Source organism: Rhinoderma darwinii, chromosome 9, assembly GCF_050947455.1.
Source record: "Rhinoderma darwinii isolate aRhiDar2 chromosome 9, aRhiDar2.hap1, whole genome shotgun sequence".
Taxonomy (NCBI): Eukaryota; Metazoa; Chordata; class Amphibia; order Anura; family Rhinodermatidae; genus Rhinoderma; species Rhinoderma darwinii.
Window position 1 is genome coordinate 70718575 of NC_134695.1, and position 23024 is coordinate 70741598.

Below are 23024 nucleotides of genomic sequence, written 5' to 3' on the forward strand. Positions count from 1 at the left end.
ATTTGGACAATATATGGCACTGTTACTTGGGCACCATGGTGGTATTATATGGACACTGGTGATATTATTTGGACTTTATATGGCACCATTACTTGGGCACTACGGTGGTATTATTTGCACTTTCTATGGCACTGTTACTTTGGCACTGTGCTGGTATTATTTGGACACTACATGGCACTGTTACTTTGGCACTGTGCTGGTATTATTTGGACACTACATGGCACTGTTACTTTGGCACTATGCTGGTATTATTTGGACACTACATGGCACGGTTACTTTGGCACTGTGCTGGTATTATTTGGACACTACTTGGCACTGTTACTTTCGCACTGTGCTGGTATTATTTGGACAATACATGCCACTGTTACTTTGGCACTATGCTGGTATTATTTGGACACTACATGGCACAGTTACTTTGGCACTGTGCTGGTATTATTTGGACACTACTTGGCACTGTTACTTTGGCACTATGCTGGTATTATTTGGACAATACATGCCACTGTTACTTTGGCACTATGCTGGTATTATTTGGACACTCCATGGCACTGTTACTTTGGCACTGTGCTGGTATTATTTGGACAATACATGCCACTGTTAGTTTGGCACTAAGGTGGTAATATTTGGATACTGGTGATATTATTTGGACTGTATATGGAACAGTTACCTGGGCACCATGGTGTTATTATTTGGGCACTGTATTATTTGTAAACTATATGACACTGTTACTTGGACACTGTATGGTGATATTATTTAGACACTACGGCTCTGTTGGGTGCTGTGATGGTGTTATATTACACTGTGGTGGCATTATTTTGACACTGCATGGGAACGTTATTATGTACTGTATATATGTATTATTTGGGCACGGCATGTACACTGTTATTTGGGCATTTTTTGGTGGTATTGTTTGGACAATTTGCGCACTGTCGGGTACATTTTGAGGGATCATCGCCCAGGATCTTCTACAGACCTTGATTCAACCTGTTTGTAGCACCCCATCATACTTCATTATCAGACTAGACTTCAACCCCTATTCTGTCCCATCTTAGATTATCATGCCACCTGCTCAATATTGATCAATTTGCACAATTTCTGTTAAGGCTGCCCATACACATTAGATGAAAGTTAGCCATTGGGGGAAGAAGTATTGGGCACGTGAGATGTTTAGCAGCGGCCTATTCCACTCTTTTTATTGAAATCAATGTTTTATCGGTTCAATGTGAATGTATATGGGGAGCCGGGAGGAATAGCTGTCGGCTGAACACGAGTTGACCAACAAACTCTTAGACTGGGTTCACACAGTTTTTTGCAGGCAGAAAATTCTGCCTCAAAATTCCATCTGGAATTTTGAGGCAGATTTTGATCTGCCTGCACGCCGTTTGCTGCGTTTTTCGCCCGCGTCCATTGAGCGCCGCAAGCAAAAACGCCACGAAAAACGCTTTCTCTGCCTCCCATTAATGTCAATGGGAGGTCAGAGATGTAAACGCCCGAAGATAGGGCATGTCCCTTCTTTTTCCTTGGTTTTACCATTTTTCAGCCGTTTTTTGGCGTGCTTTCCGACGCGGTTTCGGCATAAAAAAAAAACGGGTAAAAAAACCACAGTGTGAACAGGGCCTTATTGTGCAACTCCACATTTATCATATTTATTCATAGGCGCAGTCGTCATCCATGCGTAAACAAAGAATGATCGTGAGTTTAAAACGAATTAATCCCTATATGTCTTCTTATATAGCAGACGGTTCCTTTAGGACTCCATCACCAGGCCCTGGGCACTACCTCCTATAGCTACACCCATGGCGGCCATATTGGACTGAGTTTACAAGCTACGATTTTTTGCGTGATTTGAGCATCCAATGATAATCACGGCAGTAAATGACATGAAGCCAATGGGTGCGATTTATCAAAATCGGTGCAAGTCGAAAATTGGAGCAGTTACCCAAAGCAACCAATTAGATTCCGGCTCTCATTTGCCTTTTGATAAATCTTTCCGATAGTTTTTAATCAACCGCTGTAATTAGAACTGAAATGAATCGGAGATCCTCGATATTCCTGCCGTCAGACAGACCGTTGTGAAGGATGGTCTATTTGCTTATATTCTCTGTACTAAATTACATTATGAATTTTCAAGCAGGATGCCGAATTACTAAGATATTTGTTCTCCATTATTTTAATGACCTTTCCTCTACATAGTTCTGCTCGAGTCTCAAAGAAATGTGTTATCTTTATGTGTTCATCGTGTGGCCTTCATGCATCCACGGCTAGCGGGTTGGCTGAACGCTCAGACATAAAATGCAACTATTTGTCGTTATCGCAACAAACTCCCTGATGGGAAAGAACAGTTAACACCACCCCATTGTATGCTTGTCTCCAGGTGTTACCTGATGTCAGCATTTTAATGAAGAATTAGAATTACGTACTTTAAATATTTTTATGATCTGCTATTGGCTGAATAAGAATTATTGTTACATTGCCTCTGATTGGTTAACCTGAAGCCTACACCCCTTTTGAATGATATTATTATAATTGAGTTTGGCAATAAACCCCCAGAGGAGTATTTTGAGCATATCAGCAGCGTCTGTGTGTTATTTCTCCTTTCTCGATATATATCGGTATGAAATCTCCTGATTAGGATGCTGGATAAAGTTCCTGGTGTGAGTGTCTGTTGGAACACTCGTCTAAATTTCAGTCTAATATATATTTTGAGCCATTGACTTCCACGACACCGTATAGTCGTGACTGTTGTGTTAACCGGGCAAATACCTTTAGACTTACGCCCCGGTAACAACGCGCCCCTTGAAGTTATTTTGCTGTGTTGTAGCACGCTGCTAATATCGACCGCACCATAATCCAGAACAACGATTCCGTGCATTGCTTCTCTTATGTTCATTTATCGCACTCAAGCTCTGACCTCAACCCAAGAAATCTTTCCAGCTTCAATATTAAAGAAGACAGAAAGCATTGTGGTTTCCGGAATACAGGAAAGTGCAGAAAACGCAGCGTCAAGGTTCTCAGAGCAACTAAAGTTGTAGGTTTTCCTCAATAACAAGGGCCGAAAATATAGGTTCACCTCACCCCGTGTTGGGTCTCATGCCCCCGATCCCCCGATCACCCCTCTACAAGATTGGACATAAAGAATATAAATGATTTACTCACTGTTCCTCTTCTCCGCAGGGAGCCCACCTCGGTTCCCCCTCATGCTGCCACATTGGGCCCCGGTAAAGGTCTGCACCACGACGCGTAGAAGGTCCTGACGTCAGGTAGCTGGACGCTGGATGTTGTCTGCCTGGCGTCAGGACCTTTATGCGCCAGTGCACAGACCCTAAAAATAGCAGCCTGAGGGGTATCCGGGGTGCCCCCTGCACATCCCGTTGTGGTTGCACCCACTACCACCGCGATGGTTACAGCACTGCTCAATAATATATGAGGTGATTGCATAAATAACAATTCCTAATGATCAGAGGAACTTCCAGTACAAGCAGTGCTACAATACCGAGGATTCAACTCCTCCGTCTATGCTGTATTTACCGGATATTGTTTTTCTCACAGCTTTTAATAAACTACCCCAGACTTCAACTGAGGTAAGATAGAGTTATTGATCCCAGCTGTGTGCTCAGAGAAGAGCTGTACTGTAAAGCATGGAGGAGAAGGGACAGAGCAGCAGCCTATGGATCTGAGACAGGAGGTGGATTTCAGACTACCTTAGATACCAATAGACAATGCAACTAAACTGGAGTTATTGATCATAGCTGTGTGCTCATGGAGCAGAGCTGTAATGTAAAGGATGGAGGAGAAGGAGGGACAAGAGCAGACTAAGAATCTGAGGAGACAGGAGGTGGTTTTTCGACTACCTCCGACACCACTAGACAATGCAGCGAAGCTGGAGTCATAGATCATAGCTGTGTCCTATTGGAGCAGTGCTGGAAAGCAGCGGACACTGAAGAACATAAACAGCAGGTAAGTCTTATACAGAGACCTCTATAATGTGTAATCCAAACTGTGAGAAATAAATGAAGAATTCTCTATGTATTCCAGGAAATCAGCAATTTTCCACATCTGTAAGGAAACTGGCTGCAGCAGGAGCCCTCCACCACTGTTTATGCCGTAAAAGGGATTAGGAATAGTAAACCCCGCCCCTTTGGCTAAGCCCCACCTCTTCGTTATCTGCCAGACAAAAATAAAAGAAATCAGGAGGAAGTCTCCACCTTGTGCAAGATCTTTACAAGCCACTTTGGCCCCACATGTACCAAATGGCACTAAATTCTGACACAAATGTTAAATGAATGCCACACAGCAGACACGACACTATCTTGGAGTAATGAGCCAAAAAAGATACAAACACATGACAAATATGGTTAAAGTCCTCACAATTTTTAAGACCTCTGCATGCTATCAGTGAATAGGGACACCCTTGTTTATGCCCAAATGTGCAAAACCCATACAGAGCTAATAATTCTCACAGCTGAGGGTTTGTTACAATTGTATCCCGACTAGACAATCTCTGAGGTCAACACATCAGCAACACAAATCTCTATCCCTTCCCCTGTCCTTGTAGCTTGTTTCAATCTATCAGTATTGGGACTAGTATTGAGCCCCTGGATGTAATAAAAAAATAAATATTTTTTAAAAAAAATCTGTTCACTGACAGCAAGCAGAGACATTTGAAATGGTGAAGAACTGAAACACAAAGTATATTATGAAGTTGTAGAACTTTTCATTATAAAATGATTAAGCTTTTCTTTACATAAAACTGGTAAGGGGGAGTCGGATCTTGAGTCTATATTAGTTTAGGGGGTCTGATCTGTGGTCTATATTAGTTTAGGGGGTCTGATCTGTGGTCTATATTAGTTTAGGGGGTCTGATCTGGGGTCTATATTAGTTTAGGGGGTCTGATCTGGGGTCTATATTAGTTTAGGGGGTCTGATCTGTGGTCTATATTAGTTTAGAGGGTCTGATCTGGGGTCTATATTAGTTTAGGGGGTCTGATCTGGGGTTTATATTAGTTTAGGCGGCCTGATCTGTGGTCTATATTAGTTTAGGGGGTCTGATCTGGGGTCTGTATTAGTTTAGGGGGTCTGATCTGGGGTCTATATTAGTTTAGGCGGCCTGATCTGTGGTCTATATTAGTTTAGGGGGTCTGATCTGGGGTCTATATTAGTTTAGAGGGTCTGATCTGGGGCCTGTATTAGTTTAGAGGGTCTGATCTGTGGTCTATATTAGTTTAGGGGGTCTGATCTGGGGTCTATATTAGTTTAGGGGGTCTGATCTGGGGTCTATATTAGTTTAGGCGGCCTGATCTGTGATCTATATTAGTTTAGAGGGTCTGATCTGGGGCCTATATTAGTTTAGGGGGTCTGATCTGTGGTCTATATTAGTTTAGGGGGTCTGATGTGGGGTCTATATTAGTTTAGAGGGTCTGATCTGTGGTCAATATTAGTTTAGGCGGCCTGATCTGTGGTTTATATTAGTTTAGAGGGTCTGATCTGGGGCCTATATTAGTTTAGGGGGTCTGATCTGTGGTCTATATTAGTTTAGGGGGTCTGATGTGGGGTCTATATTAGTTTAGAGGGTCTGATCTGTGGTCTATATTAGTTTAGGGGGTCTGATCTGGGGTCTATATTAGTTTAGGGGGTCTGATCTGGGGTCAATATTAGTTTAGGCGGCCTCATCTGTGGTCTATATTAGTTTAGGGGGTCTGATGTGGGGTCTATATTAGTTTAGAGGGTCTGATCTGTGGTCTATATTAGTTTAGGGGGTCTGATCTGGGGTCTATATTAGTTTAGGGGGTCTGATCTGGGGTCAATATTAGTTTAGGCGGCCTGATCTGTGGTTTATATTAGTTTAGAGGGTCTGATCTGGGGCCTATATTAGTTTAGGGGGTCTGATCTGTGGTCTATATTAGTTTAGGGGGTCTGATCTGGGGTCTATATTAGTTTAGAGGGTCTGATCTGTGGTCTATATAAGTTTAGGTGGCCTGATCTGTGGTCTATATTAGTTTAAGGGGTCTGATCTGGGGTCTATATTAGTTTAGGCGGCCTGATCTGTGGTCTATATTAGTTTAAGGGGTCTGATCTGGGGTCTATATTAGTTTAGAGGGTCTGATCTGGGGCCTATATTAGTTTAGGGGGTCTGATCTGGGGTCTATATTAGTTTAGGGGGTCTGATCTGTGGTCTATATTAGTTTAGGGGGTCTGGTCTGTGGTCTATATTAGTTTAGAGGGTCTGATCTGGGGCCTATATTAGTTTAGGGGGTCTGATCTGGGGTCTATATTAGTTTAGGGGGTCTGATCTGTGGTCTATATTAGTTTAGGGGGTCTGGTCTGGGGTCTATATTAGTTTAGGGGGTCTGATCTGGGGTCTGTGCCAATTTTGGGGTGTGATGAAGAGGGTCATATGCACTATTTGCGATTCAAAAGCTGTAGATCCGGGGCGTGTCTTATATAAATGGGCGGGGCATACATCCAAAAATATTCCACGCCATTTATCAGAATCTCCCTGATGTTCCTGCTCAAAATTTGGCAATTATACTTCCCAGCCAATATGGCCGCCATTACTGCACTTAAAGGGTCTGTCCCCCAGTTTTCCTAGTTCTACTTATGCAACAACTGAGAACGAGGGGTGTATCATTGCAGGTCTAAGCACGCATGTGTCTCAGGACGCTGGGTGACCACTGGTGCGGGAGCTGCAGTGGCAGCCATCTTGGTAGTCACCCGGCTTTCTTAGAAACAGATTGACTTAGAATAGGATCACAGCGAGCGATATTAGGGCTTTTATTTACCGCATTTTTCAGACCTCCGTCCCAGCAAACAAACAAGAAATATGAATTTTCTAATTTTTCATGATTTCCCATGATGCAGCACGGCGGCTCAGGATTTGGCGCAGAAGTTTGAGGTGTATTTATGGCTCGGTATGTGTAGTATTCCTGCTACAGACAGGAGACTGACTCAGCCCCGGAGCAGGTCCCATTAAAGTCATGAGTCAACAGTGTAAATTTAAAGTGACCCCGCAGAGAGGAAAATCAACACTGTGTAAATTAGGACCCCGCGTCATTCATATAGGACTATTTTTTCAATTTCATGTTAATTCAATGGAGAGAGACAAATTTAAAGGGAAACTTTCCAGTAACAGGCAACATGAACGCCAAGCAAAATATTCATTCTGGTTTGTTATTAGAGGACGTAGACTGCAGTTACTGCTCAGGACCACAGGTGGCGCTACAGCAGAGATTCCAAATTTCTTCAGGACCCCCCTATATACAAAACATCGCGCCTCAATAACTGACCGTCAACAGTCATTGGCTCTATATCACTTTTATAAATTGTCATTTTCCCCATAACACGTCAGCAACAATCATCACTGCCATAATGTAGCATTGCCAGTGCCTTCATAACAATAGCAGCCGGAGCCTGGGCTTTCTCAATGTTACCAGAAACAGTTAGTAGCCCCATAATATTGTCAGCCACCATCAGTGCCACTTTAACATTGCTACACACAATTAGTGCCCTCATAACATTTATCAAAAGTCAGTAACATCATAACATTGCCAGCCACAATCAGTGCCCTCATAACATCAATCAGTGCCTCCATAACATGGCCAGTGATTGTGCTCTTAAAACATTGTCAGTTACCATCCGTGCCCCATAACATTAATAATCAGTCAGTGCCTTCATAACATTGCCAGCCACAATCAGTCCCCACATAACATTATCAATCGCAGTGATTGCCTCCATAACATTGTCAGTCACAGTCAGTGCCTCCATAACATTGTCAGAAAGTTAGTGTTGCCATAACTTTGCAAGACACGATCAATGCCCCTAATGTCAAGGTCTGCCATGGTCTGTGCATTCACAATGTATTCTACTATACCATTGTCAGCTAAGTCAGTGCCCCATAACATTGCCGGCTTAGTCTATGCACCCATAAAATTGAAAGCTACTGTCAGAGCCCAATCGTTGCCTCCATAATAATGCCTGTCACAGTCCGTGCCATCATAGAAATGTCAGCAACAGTCAGTGACCTCATAACATTCACAGTTAAAAGGTTATTACCATCCCCAGTCACTTGAAGCAGCGCTGTGCCCCTTTTAATCTCATGATCAGTGGGGGTCCCGGCAGTCGGACCCCCTCTGATCGTAAGAGTGATGGCATATCCTAGCAACATGCCATCGCTGTGTGATGGGTATACACCTTTAATTCCCTCCGTCGTTACATGTGCCATCCACAATCAATGCCCCCATAACTTTGCCTCCTTTAATATATCCACAATTGACATTAAAGGGCTTCTGACAGTAAATTTGAAAGGCCAAAACTTGAGGCTGCACTACTGACCGATCCCCCCCCCCCCTCTTATTATTGTCGGGTGCGGCGTTGTCATGGAGACTTTGTGTGCATCTAAATCACCATCTACATCAATGTTCCCACATACAGTCTATAGACATAATTGCTAGGGACAGGTAGGATGTAGATATTGATGTAGATGGTGATTTGGATCCACGCAAGGTTTCCATGACAACACTGCATCTGACAATAATAAGAGGGGGGGGGGGATCTGTCAGTAGCGCAGCCTCAGGCTTTGGGCCTATAACCTTCCCATGTTTTGTACACAACAGGCTGCCTATAGTTTTCTTCTGATGAGTCTCCTGGACCCATATTTACATTTTGTTTCCACATTCACTGCGTCTGTAAGTATCTATTCACATTACGATGTACCATTCGGTCTGAGGTAAATGTTAGGAGTGTTTCCCGATGTTTACCTCTGACAGAAGGCTGCGATATAGGTCACTGTATAGTCATACAGTAGCATTCGTCGCCTATTGGCTGCCATTGTTAAAAAATAGAACTTAAAAACCCCTGTGAGCTGCAGTACCAGGCACAGCCATAATTAAGTGTGGCGCTGTGCCTGGATAAACAATGACGGCGCCGCGGACTCTTCAATCATATGAATTTCTGTGAACATATAAAAGTACAAAGCTGCATACAATCCATTATACAGGTCACAGGACTCCTCGGGGACTACGAATATTTTTATCGTTTATAGTACAGGTATATTATGCCTGATAATACCTCACTCAGCTGCTGCAGAACCTCTTTTTCAAACAACTTATTGAAAGAATCCTCTTCCTCCCCATACGGTTCCAGCCACATGGCCCCAAAATCAGATTCGTAGCTCGGCTTTTCTTCACCAGGCGCACACATACAGTTTTCTGCCCTAAACCTGTATCTAAATACCCCGGCCAAGGCAGACGGGTCTGTTCAGCCCCCCGACAACCAGAAGCTAATTTACAATGTATACTGACAGCATATTACATGCCAGTATAACAGTATAAATAGTCAGTGTGCTCATTATCTGAATATAATGTCAGCCCCCCCAGCTATACTCATGCCCCAGTATCACCGAGTGCCCCTATATAGTGCCATCAACTAATGCCCGCGAAGTATCAGTCATTGCCTCCAAAATGTGCCAGCCAAACCGCCCCCAAAACGTTAGATAGTGCAATGCCAACCACAGTGCTTCATTATAGTGCCATCCACAATGTGAAGTCAGCTAGTGATCCCAAAAAGTGCTACCCATAGTGCCCCCAATAAAATGTTAGCCACAGTGCTTCTTTATAGTGCCATCCACAATGGGGAGTCAAAGATCCCAGAAAGTGCTACCTATAGTGCCCCCTATACAATGTTACCCATAGTGCCCCCTATACAATGTTACCCATAGTGCTTCTTTATAGTGCCATCCACAATGGGGAGTAAGCTAGTGATCCCAAAAAGTGCTACCCATAGTGCCCCCTATACAATGTTACCCATAGTGCCCCCTATACAAAGTTACCCATAGTGCTTCTTTATAGTGCCAGCCACAAAGTGGAGTCAGCTAGTGATCCCAAAAAGTGAAACCGATAGTGCCCCCTATACAATGTTAGCAACAGTGCCCCCCAAATAGTATTAACCACAATGTTCAGCCATCGTTCCACAAGACCAATCCATCAAAATACAGGCCGGTCGGGAGGTATGAGAACATGACAATCACACGCGTCTTGGTCACATACACATCAATGATGTGAATTATAACATTATATCAAATCTCTCCACAGTCCACGCTGATATAACGCGACGTGGCTGTCAGCAGATAATCCTGGAGGGGGCAGGCAATAATTGGTGCCGCCAGCGCACGTCTAAAATTGTTTGTGTCCTGATCACGGATGAAACGTCACGGTTTGTAAGACGTCTCCTGAAGCTCGGCCCTCGGGATGTCTGACGATCACTTCATCATGAAGGAAACCAAACTGATCAGACAGAAGATAAACAGGAGATTTTAGAACGGAGCAGATCTCCTCCCCACAGCGAGACCGATTACTGGAGACCCCCATGTGACAACTTGAAGGAAACAATCAGCAGGTCTGGGCCTGAGCCTCGTACGTGAGGGAAGCTGCCGAGACACAAGACAGGGAAGTCAGCAGATCCTATGGGCTTTATAGGGATCTACTGACATTGTATAGGGGCCCCAGAAGACCCCAGTGACCATGGAAAGTAGGATCGGCCATGTTCGCCTAATGGTGCCCCAGCGACCAGCAGATATTGTCACAGGATTAGGTTTGTCATTCAGCCACACGTTCCCCTATAAAGCATGGCACCTATTCAAATGAATAAGACATCTTAGTGGCTCTCCGGTGTCCTTTATAGGGAGGGGTCCTGAGTGGGGGAGCCCCCTATGATGCCCATATACGATATACCCTTAAAGGCCATATGGACAGGGGTGGTTCTTCCAACCACTTTAAAGGGTAACTAAACGTTTGACAAACGCTTGACATGTAATAGTGACATGTCAGAAGTTTTGATTGGTGGGTGTCCGAGCACTGAGACCCCCACCAATCGCTAGAACGAAGCAGCTGAAGGTCTCGTGTGAGCGTTCAGCTGCTTTGCATCGGTTTGGCTTTATCCGGAAAGCCGATGTATCGGAATACGGGCGCATAGACTTCCTATTGAGCCCGTACTCTGCCACATTGATTTCCGGAAAAAAACGAACAGACCCGAGGCGGCTGAGCGCTTCCGCAGCTTCGTTTGAGCGATTGGTGGGGGTCTCACTGCTCGGACCCCCACCAATCGACACTTCTGACATGTCACTATTACATGTCAGAAGTTTGTCAAATATTCAGTTACCCTTTAAAAAACTGATAATTGCTCAGTACAACTTCTCTTTCAGCTGATTGCCGCAGGACCAGCATTTCTAAACCGAGGATCAGCCATTATTGCCGGGGGAAGCCGCATTGTACCCACAAGGTAGAGAAGTGGTACTGTGCGATAATCTATACTGTATTATATAGGACTAGAGAAGTGGTACTGTGCGGTTATCTATACTGTATTATATAGGACTGGAGAAGGGGTACTGTGCGGTTATTTATACTGTATTATATAGGACTAGAGAAGTGGTACTGTGCGGTTATCTATACTGTATTATATAGGACTGGAAAAGTGGCACTGTGCGGTTATCTATACTGTATTATATAGGACTGGAGAAGTGGTACTGTGCGGTTATCTATACTGTATTACATAGGACTAGAGAAGTGGTACTGTGCGGTTATCTATACTGTATTATATAGGACTGGAGAAGTGGTACTGTGCGGTTATCTATACTGTATTATATAGGACTAGAGAAGTGGTACTGTGCGGTTATCTATACTGTATTATATAGGACTAGAGAAGTGGTACTGTGCGGTCATCTATACTTACTGTATTATATAGGACTAGAGAACTGGTACTGTGCGGTTATCTATACTGTATTATATAGGACTAGAGAAGTGGTACTGTGCGGTCATCTATACTGTATTATATAGGACTAGAGAAGTGGTACTGTGCAGTTATCTATACTGTATTATATAGGACTGGAGAAGTGGTACTGTGCGGTTATCTATACTGTATTATATAGGACTAGAGAAGTGGTACTGTGCGGTTATCTATACTTTATATTATATAGGACTAGAGAAGAGGTACTGTGCGGTTATCTATACTGTATTATATAGGACTAGAGAAGTGGTACTGTGCGGTTATCTATACTGTATTATATAGGACTAGAGAAGTGGTACTGTGCGGTTATTTATACTGTATTATATAGGACTAGAGAAGTGGTACTGTGCGGTTATCTATACTGTATTATATAGGACTAGAGAAGTGGTACTGTGCGGTTATTTATACTGTATTATATAGGACTGGAGAAGGGGTACTGTGCGGTTATCTATACTGTATTATATAGGACTAGAGAAGTGGTACTGTGCGGTTATCTATACTGTATTATATAGGACTAGAGATGTGGCACTGTGCGGTTATCTATACTGTATTATATAGGACTGGAGAAGTGGTACTGTGCGGTTATCTATACTGTATTATATAGGACTAGAGAAGTGGTACTGTGCGGTTATCTATACTGTATTATATAGAACTAGAGAAGTGGTACTGTGCGGTCATCTATACTTACTGTATTATATAGGACTAGAGAAGTGGTACTGTGCGGTTATCTATACTGTATTATATAGAACTAGAGAAGTGGTACTGTGCGGTTATCTATACTGTATTATATAGGACTAGAGAAGTGGTACTGTGCGGTCATCTATACTTACTGTATTATATAGGACTAGAGAAGTGGTACTGTGCGGTTATCTATACTGTATTATATAGGACTAGAGAAGTGGTACTGTGCGGTTATCTATACTGTATTATATAGAACTAGAGAAGTGGTACAGTGCGGTCATCTATACTTACTGTATTATATAGGACTAGAGAAGTGGTACTGTGCAGTTATCTATACTGTATTATATAGAACTAGAGAAGTGGTACTGTGCGGTTATCTATACTGTATTATATAGGACTAGAGAAGTGGTACTGTGCGGTCATCTATACTTACTGTATTATATAGGACTAGAGAAGTGGTACTGTGCGGTTATTTATACTGTATTATATAGGACTAGAGAAGTGGTACTGTGCGGTCATCTATACTGTATTATATAGGACTAGAGAAGTGGTACTGTGCGGTTATCTATACTGTATTATATAGGACTAGAGAAGTGGTACTGTGCGGTTATCTATACTGTATTATATAGAACTAGAGAAGTGGTACTGTGCGGTTATCTATACTGTATTATATAGGACTAGAGAAGTGGTACTGTGCAGTTATCTATACTGTATTATATAGGACTAGAGAAGTGGTACTGTGCGGTTATCTATACTGTATTATAAAGGACTAGAGAAGTGGTACTGTGCGGTTATCTATACTGTATTATATAGGACTAGAGAAGTGCTACTGTGCGGTCATCTATACTGTATTATATAGGACTAGAGAAGTGGTACTGTGCGGTTATCTATACTGTATTATATAGGACTAGAGAAGTGGTACTGTGCGGTTATCTATACTTTATATTATATAGGACTGGAGAAGTGGTACTGTGCGGTTATCTATACTGTATTATATAGGACTAGAGAAGTGGTACTGTGCGGTCATCTATACTTACTGTATTATATAGGACTAGAGAAGTGGTACTGTGCAGTTATCTATACTGTATTATATAGGACTAGAGAAGTGGTACTGTGCGGTTATCTATACTGTATTATATAGGACTAGAGAAGTGGTACTGTGCGGTTATTTATACTGTATTATATAGGACTAGAGAAGTGGTACTGTGCAGTTATCTATACTGTATTATATAGGACTAGAGAAGTGGTACTGTGCAGTTATCTATACTGTATTATATAGGACTAGAGAAGTGGTACTGTGCGGTTATCTATACTGTATTATATAGGACTAGAGAAGTGGTACTGTTCGGTTATCTATACTGTATTATATAGGACTAGAGAAGTGGTACTGTGCGGTCATCTATACTGTATTATATAGGACTGGAGAAGTGGTACTGTGTGGTTATCTATACTGTATTATATATGACTAGAGAAGTGGTACTGTGCGGTCATCTATACTTACTGTATTATATAGGACTAGAGAAGTGGTACTGTGCGGTTATCTATACTTTATATTATATAGGACTAGGGAAGTGGTACTGTGCGGTTATCTATACTGTATTATATAGGACTAGAGAAGTGGTACTGTGCAGTTATCTATACTGTATTATATAGGACTGGAGAAGTGGTACTGTGCGGTTATTTATACTGTATTATATAGGACTAGAGAAGTGGTACTGTGCGGTTATCTATACTGTATTATATAGGACTAGAGAAGTGGTACTGTGCAGTTATCTATACTGTATTATATAGCACTAGAGAAGTGGTACTGTGCGGTTATCTATACTGTATTATATAGGACTGGAGAAGTGGTACTGCAGTTATCTATACTGTATTATATAGGACCTGGAGAAGTGGTACTGTGCGGTTATCTATACTGTATTATATAGCACTAGAGAAGTGGTACTGTGCAGTTATCTATACTGTATTATATAGGACTGGAAAAGTGGTACTGCAGTTATCTATACTGTATTATATAGAACTAGAGAAGTGGTACTGTGCGGTTATCTATACTGTATTATATAGCACTAGAGAAGTGGTACTGTGCGGTTATCTATACTTTATATTATATAGGACTAGAGAAGTGGTACTGTGCGGTTATCTATACTGTATTATATAGAACTAGAGAAGTGGTACTGTGCGGTTATCTATACTGTATTATATAGCACTAGAGAAGTGGTACTGTGCGGTTATCTATACTTTATATTATATAGGACTAGAGAAGTGGTACTGTGCGGTTATCTATACTGTATTATATAGAACTAGAGAAGTGGTACTGTGCGGTTATCTATACTGTATTATATAGCACTAGAGAAGTGGTACTGTGCAGTTATTTATCTATGCTGAAATCTGCAGTAGTACTTTAGTAGCATCAGGCCATTTGCAACACATTAGACATTATATTATTATCTAGAGAGCAGTGAAGTAATATTGAGTAATAGAGGCAGTTTTCTTCCTTCTGGAGTAATTTGCATAATTTTTCCCAGGGAGCATTGCCTGTAACTCTCCCTACACCTGCTGGATCTCCGCAAGGAGAACCAGTGCCCCCCAAGATTGACTGTAGAAGGGGATACAGAGCAGTCATCCATGCAGACAGAACCATGAAGTGCCCCCAAGCAGCTTCTCTATATGCAGAGCTAATCCCCCCTAATGCAGAGGACACAAGGAGCTGACCAAAGTATTGTCCATTGATAAATGTATAGAGAAGAGGCGGGAGGTTGTACTGAGCACTTGTTGGCTGAACATCTGGAGAATGCAGGAGAAAGTTACCCCAGAGGGAATAAGCAATGTGTTATTACTATGTGACGAGCAGAAGACAGGAGGGATGCCGCTTTTCTCTGGATTACATTGCTGTTGACATTATGATCCCGCTCATCACAGATATTGCAGCATTGACCTCATATCGGACACATGAAATAAACTTTAAATATTGTCCATAAATAAAACACCCCACACCTTATATCATATGCACAATGCAAAAACTTCTATTCCACAGGCCCCCACAGATTGCAGCCACAGATGCAGCAGAGCTCACGGATGATAACCACAGATTATTCATCTCACCATTAAAACCACTTTTTTTTTTCGGTCTTCCTTCAATTCCATTGAGATCTCACTCTCCTACCTAATCAAGACCAAAACATTGTTCATCCTAAGCCTCCTGGTTCATGAATAGAATGCCAGAACAACAGTAAATACTGACACCTGGGCAGAGCAGTAAAAAACAAGCAATGAGGGGGGACAAAGGACTTTAACGCTACATACCAAAGCAGATTCAAATGCTATTCAGGGTCTGTAGAAAGCTGGGTAGTTTAGAAGAAAGTGCCCTTTAAATCCCATATGCCATATATAACATATATAGCGCTATCTCATCCATATGCATCGGGTCAGAACGAGTATAAAGAGCGTTTTGCTACATTTTCTCCGACCGTTTTCCAATTGCACCATATTCTCACCTCTATGACGGCAAGAAGAGCCGTGTACCAGCAGAAGACAACACTGCGGAAGGAATACTCAATAAGCTGCCTGTAGAGATATATATATATATATACATACATACAGGCTGCTCACATATAGGAAACAGACGAGTAGCAGGTAAACAACCTATACATGCACCTATATACCGTATTAGGAGCCGTCAGGAAAAATCCCATTGATCCCTACAGAGCAATAATCCCACTATACCCCCCCCCCCCCCCCCCCGCAGGAGAAGCAACAATCTCATAGCAAAGGTGCCGCCTGTGACCTTAATATTAATCAGGAATGAGACCCCAGCGCAGTGACAGACTGCTATAGAGATGGCACATAGATATCCAGTGCATTGTGCCACAGGTAATATGGCACTGATCAGTCAGGACTGGCACCGTGCAGGGTACTGGGCATCATAGGTCGGTATATAATCATCTATACATTATAATGACTGTACCCTCCGGGGGAATGCAATCCTTGATTTGAATGGTGGTAGATGCATTAGGTTCACCCCATGTTATAGCATTGCCCGCAGATCCAGGGATGGCAGCGAGGGCACGTAATAGGAATCAGATGGCATTTTTACCTGGTGAGAAGTTTACGCTGGAGCCGCCGTGTTCTCCTGAGATCCTCATATGTCGGGAATGGGATTCATCCTTTAGGAATCAGGACCGCAGTCTCTGCTGGAAAAAGGATGCTCTATCCTATACTACACCCTCCGAGTCTGTATCGCCTGCCCTCCCCACCACCATCATCATCATCAGCCCCCCCACCACCATTACACACCCACCTCTCTGCTATCTTCCCCCTCCGTTTCTTCCCTTCTATCCCCCTGCTTCTTCTCAGATCAGTGACTTGATTGATAGGAAAGGCTTGCAGAGCCCACCCACACGTGTTTTTTACTGAATAGGAAAAAAAAAAAAAAGACATAGGGAGAGGATGGGAGGGGGTGAGAGATGGAGAAGCATGAATGAAAACTGTGGCTAGCGCTGCAGACAGATCCGCCGGCGGCTCCGTGCCATTCCCTATAGAATCCATATGATCTCCGTGCAGTATATACGTGACACATATGTGGGCCATGGAGGGAGCCGGGAATCTCTAGGTGAAATGCTCATTTGCAGCCATGACGTGAGTGACTGTTTGATGCATTTATTATTTCCAGGTAGATGTCAATCACACCGAGCCCCAAGGACACAGCTCTAGCATCCGGGGGGCTTTATCAATGGAGACAGTGACAAGACGGGGTAGATGGAGGCCTCAACCAAAGCACAACCTGCACCATGAGCTATGGAAGAGGCAGCGAAACGGTTAAATTAGGATGATTGTCCATTTACCACATGCTTATCCGCTGCCGGGCTGTGTGATCCAGCTGTGGGGACTCAATGACAATCCCTCTCATTAGGTCTCCACCGGGCTGCAGCTGTGTGCTCCTAAAATCATCAGGTGTAGCAGGGATGAGGTTGTTATTTGGCGTAATGTGCCGTGTTATCCCAATCTGCAGCCTTCCATAGGATCACAGGTAAAATGTACTGCGCCGAGTAATCACAGTGCACATAACATTGGAATAACTATTTCAGCTCTGCTGCATCTGTATACACGGTTCAGCCAGAACATTAAAACCACTGACAGATGAAGTGAATAACATTCATTATCTGATTACAATGGCGCCTGACAAGGGGGGGTGATATTTTAGAGGGATATATTGGGGGGATATATATTTGACAATGATCAGTCAGTTCTTGGAGTTGATGTGTTGGAAGCAGGAAAAGTGTAAAAATCTGAGCGACTGTGACAAGCGCCAAACTGTGACGTCTGGACGGCCGGGTCAGAACATCTTCAGAACGGCCGGTCTTGTGGGGTGTTCCCGGTCTTGTGGGGTCTGGTGTTCCCTTTGTGCAGTGGTTAGTACCAACCAAAAGTGCTCCAAGGAAGGACAACTGGTGACCGGCGACTGGGTCATGGGTTCCTAGGGCTCATTGTTGAACATGAGAAGTGAAGGCGTCTGGTCCGATCCCACAGAAGATCTACTGGATCACAAATTGCTGAAAACGTTCCGCCGCTATGATAGATGTCAGGACACGCAGAACATCGCAGCTTGCTGCATATGGGGCTGTGTAGCTGCAGACCGGTCAGAGCGCCTATGCTGACACCTGTCCACCACCAAAATCCTCTACAATGGGCATGTGATCATCAGGACTGGACAATGGAAGAAGGCGCCTGGTCTGATGAATCACGTGTCACATCATGTGGCGGCCGGGTGCGTGTGCGTCGCTTACCTGGGGTAGAGATGGCACCAGGATGCATTATGGGAAGAAGAAAAGCCGGCGGGGTCAGTGTGATGCTCTGGCCAATGTCCTTGTGTCCTGACATACATGTAGATGTGACACGTACCACCGACCCAAACATTACTGCAACCAAGTACCCCCTTCATGCCATCAGTATCGCAAATGGCAGTGCCCCCTGTCAGCAGGATAATGCCCCCGCCACACTGCAGGATAACGCCCCCGCCACACTGCAGGATAACGCCCCCGCCACACTGCAGACAATGGTCACGAATTGTCTTAGGGACATGACAAAGAATTCAAGGTGTTGACTTGTCTCCAAATTCTCCAGATCTCAATCTGATCGATCATCTGTGGGAGGTGCTGGAGAAACGCCCTATCCCTGGAGGCCGCACCTCACGACTTACAGGATCTGCTGCCGACGTCTTATACCAGAGACCACAGGAACCTGCAGACGTCTCGTGGAGTCCAGGCCTCGCCGGTCACAGCTGTACGGGGGACACTACACAATATTAGGCCAGGGGTTGTAATGTTGTGGCAGATGGGTGTAGACTAAATACGGTGCAGCTCATGTACAAAGCTGCAGACGTCGTTATATTTACTAACCTATCGTAACCCCGACAAGTATCACCAAAAAAATTAATGTGCCGATACTGTACTATAGGTATGATCCCATTAAGCCAGTTATGTGCCCTCAAAAAATGGCTGGGTGAAGGAGGATTAGGCGTAGCTGGCCATATCTGTGTGCAGCCGGGGGCAAGTGGGCATGGCTGTCCAGTAGCAGCGGGGAAGGGAAATAGATTTGACTCCATCTTGGTACTCCCTACACCTAATACCTCATCTACATTTTTATAGAAAGATTTTCAACTACTGTACATTCCATCTTATCGGAGGCTACTACCCCCATACTCTATTACTCACCATATTTTTCAGTTGCACAGCTACCACATTCCTCCGTTGCTATGCGCCCGCTACGTCACTTCCAGTTTCTGGAACGGTCGTACTTCCGACATAAGAACACAGACCGCTCACACAAACCCCACACTGGCTCGTCTGGCAGACGTCCATATACGAACCTTCACTGCATCTCCAGGTAATTTCTATTCTATCCTCCACTCTGCCGGTATTTTATGGTCCTCCATCTCTAGGGCTCTGTACGCCTGTCCCCCCCCCCCCCCCCCCCCCCCTCACATAAACTTCTGGGTTCATATAGTCAAACCTTAACCCTGGTATAAACGGTCAATGTTATGAGCTTCATCATTGGTTAAAGAGGCTCTGTCACCAGATTTTGCAACCCCTATCTGCTATTGCTGCAGATCGGCGCTGCAATGTAGATTACAGTAACGTTTTTATTTGACCGGCGTTAGCAGGTAAGTCGATGTAGCTACTTACCTGCAAATGCCGATGCTGCTGCAGAATCAACTGTAGCCTCTGGTGCCGATGTGTCCTCGCTCGTCTGACACGATGCAGGACCTGTGAGTGACGTCACAGCGTGATCTGGCAGAAGCTGGGCGTTCTGAAGAGAAGTGGATGATACTTCTCGTCAGAACGCCCAGCTAGTAAAAGTAGTAAACACGCCCCGATGTACGCACATAATACACACCCACTTGGACTTTTACTTTAAACACACCCACTTGGACTTTTGCAAGCCTCATTTGCATAACTACAAAAATGGTCATAACTTGGCCAAAAATGCTCGTTTTTTAAAAATAAAAACGTTACTGTAATCTACATTGCAGCGCCGATCTGCTGCAATAGCAGATAGGGGCTGCAAAATCTGGTGACAGAGCCTCTTTAAGTCTTCTAATATTTCTAATACAAAGACTTCTTTCTTTATCTCTATATACACCGGATGTTCCTGTATTCTGGATTTATGACACATTGACATGTTGCATAGATTTTACGGATCTCTGCTTTATAGACGTCTATTTTTATACGAACACCATGATTATTTCTGATCTAAAACGTGTACGTTATATTAAAATGTAATTATTTCTTTTCCACAGCGACCGCGATAAAGGCCGAAACGTCATTATTAAGTCGCTTCAATTCATGTATTTATATAAAAACGCTGATTACATATGAAGTAATATATGATATACGGCTTTTTAAAAAATAAATCTATACAACTTGCAATATATTTACTTGCCTTTTTGTGAGTGCTGGGGTAATAAAGACTATATACATTATACATTGGGACTTCATCCCAACCCCACCTGCACTACGCCATCAACATAGGCGTGCATCCCATATATATTCTTCCTAGTAGCAGCGGGGGGGCAGACGCCCCTGTTTAGCGGTGAGGTGCCGTGATGAGTTGCGCTCCTTAGCAGACATCATATTGGATTGTGTGTTTATTGGTGGTTGGGACTCGCGGGGTTAAACATGTGGGCAGCTCATAACCTGTTAATCTGATAAAATGCTGATATTAATCTCCTGATTGGTCTCCGCTCAGTCTTCTGCTCTTCAGAAATATCCAATATTTTTGCACTTCAATCCTGGGAACAATTCCCAGATTAACTGTTTTTCTGGTTTATCATGGCTGGATTATGTACATTTCTAAAAGAATACAATAAAATATAAACTCACCTGTGCTCCTGAACCCTGTACAGTCACTTTTTCCGCTCCGTGTGCTTCCAGACTTCTTTTGCCCCAAGTTTCCAGGACAGGAAGTAGCTGTCTGACACCTACCATCGTCAACCATATTCGTCCTCATGGGACTACTTCGTCTGTCATCTGGGCACCCAGAGGCTCTTCTTCCCACATCTCCCAGTTGTCTCTGGCAGTCACTTGGAGTTCACCCATCCCTCTCACTGTGTAGACACCTGCATGATTGAATCTCTTCCTGTAGATTGGGATGTGGCATCAGTGACCAAATCTTTATTTATCCATCAGGGAGGTGTCAGACAGAGCAGAGCCTCCACCCCCACGAATAGCTCATTTAAAATTGAAAATGTTTACAAGTGCCCTTCTAAGGTGACATTGATGAAGGAGGAAGTAGCTAGCTTCTTCTCCTTTTTGGTTTCAGAGCAATTAACACCATTCTTCATTCACAAGGTCAGTTTTGGTGTACCCCCCATCCAGCGTCGCACTGGGGTTCCTTGGGCCCACCAGAGGAGATTATTCTGAGGGCCCACTCTCCATCTATATAGAACATGTATATGTCCACTTTCTCTTTTATCACAGTCCTTGTTGCTATGATTGTAGACACAGGACATCAATAATGTCTAATAGGTAATTGGTGAATTATCCCATAAGAAATAGACCCTAGTGGCAAGTGATTGGCTCCAAAGTCAACTCAAAATGGGGTGGTCTTCTGCTGGACCTTTAGGGCCTATTATCGTTTCAGAGCCTGGGCCCACCACAGGATCCTCTGGTTCTCTGGTGGGCCATTTTGACCCTGACCCCATCCTTTACGCCTCAGTGTATTTTCTTCACACAATCTGCCTGCTTGCAGCCACCACTAGGGGAAGCTGGGTGAATATGTATTTATACAGCTCTCCCTTATTTCAATTAAAGTTTTATAAAGTCATATGCAGTGAGCTCCCTCTAGTGGCGGCTGTAAACTTTCAGATTTAGTAAAAAAAAAATAGGGGGTTTAGAGCTGTAACCCCTATAAAGATTTATTATAAAATGATTTATCAAGTTTAAGATCAATTTAAATAAAACAAAATCACAGTGACCCTAACCACATCACCAACCTTCACTGGTAGGGATGTAACCATTAAACATTTTATTGCCCAAGACGACCACAGATTATGCCGCTACACCCGACTGGCACTATTGTGTATGGAGAGCACTCTGCCAGCTATGATAGAGTTATTAATGGGGGTATTCTGGAAATGCTGTCCCCAGGGGTAGTCTGGCTGTTATATGGGCATGTTGTTTGTGCACTATATAGCAGCATTATTCATTTGGACAGTGTATGGTGACATTAGTTATGTGAATAATACAATATAATGGCTGCTTACTAAGGAAAACTATTACGGGATAGATTTCAGTACCATGGACAGGGGCTATATGTGTACTAAGCCAAAGGAGCCACCAGATGACCCTCCTTGGTGCTTTCAACTGTTCAAGTGGGCTCAGGCTCCCTTAAAGAAGTTCTCCACTTTGGACAATCCCTACTTGTTAGAAGGTCCCTTGACAATAAACTGATCAAAGTGACCTCCAGCGATCAGCTATAATCTTGGGGAAACTTAGCAGTAAACGTTCAGTTTCCCTGCAGCGCCACCACAGGAGAAATGAAGCATTACACAATGTCCATTCATATCAATGTGTTGTCTGTGTAATACAGGACAGGTCCTCCAGAGAGAGAGAAACGCTCTATGTAACCGATCTCCACTCTGGCTAAGAGATGAGGATCCAGAACAGAGGACCCCCCCCCCTCTATTAACTCTGAATTTACTATTAAGGTGGAAATGGGTTTTCTAAACTGGACAATCCCTTTTAGATAATGTGTTCCGCTAAGGATTTTAAGGGTTATGCCTTTTGAAAGAATGATCCATCCCTGTGTTACAGAAGTGCTACTTCTCCTTTAATAAATATTTAGCCTGCGATGGTCGCACAGAGAACCCCCCTCATCGGCGGTAGTGGCCACCCAGTCATCTATATATAAATCTTTTATTCTTTGACGTTTACATGATGAATACGTGTGACCCTGCAGAACTGCTTTTACAGAACACGCGTCCTTGAAGAAGAGCCAGCAAGTGAGATGTTGATTGTGGTCGTTGGATTAAAAAGATGGAAAATTACTGACATGCCATTAGTTACCGTGCGACAA

General features: G+C 43.5%; 1 protein-coding gene across 2 annotated transcripts in view; it reads right to left on the reverse strand.

Moving 5' to 3' along the window:
* The window catches only part of PTPN5 (protein tyrosine phosphatase non-receptor type 5), an 81139-nt gene extending 64433 nt beyond the window's left edge, over positions 1-16706 (reverse strand). For both annotated transcript variants that reach the window (XM_075838095.1, XM_075838096.1), the window contains exon 1: positions 16546-16706. The gene's annotated coding sequence lies outside the window, so the exon portion shown is untranslated. The remainder of the gene's footprint in view (positions 1-16545) is intronic.
* Positions 16707-23024: the final 6318 nt, after the last annotated feature.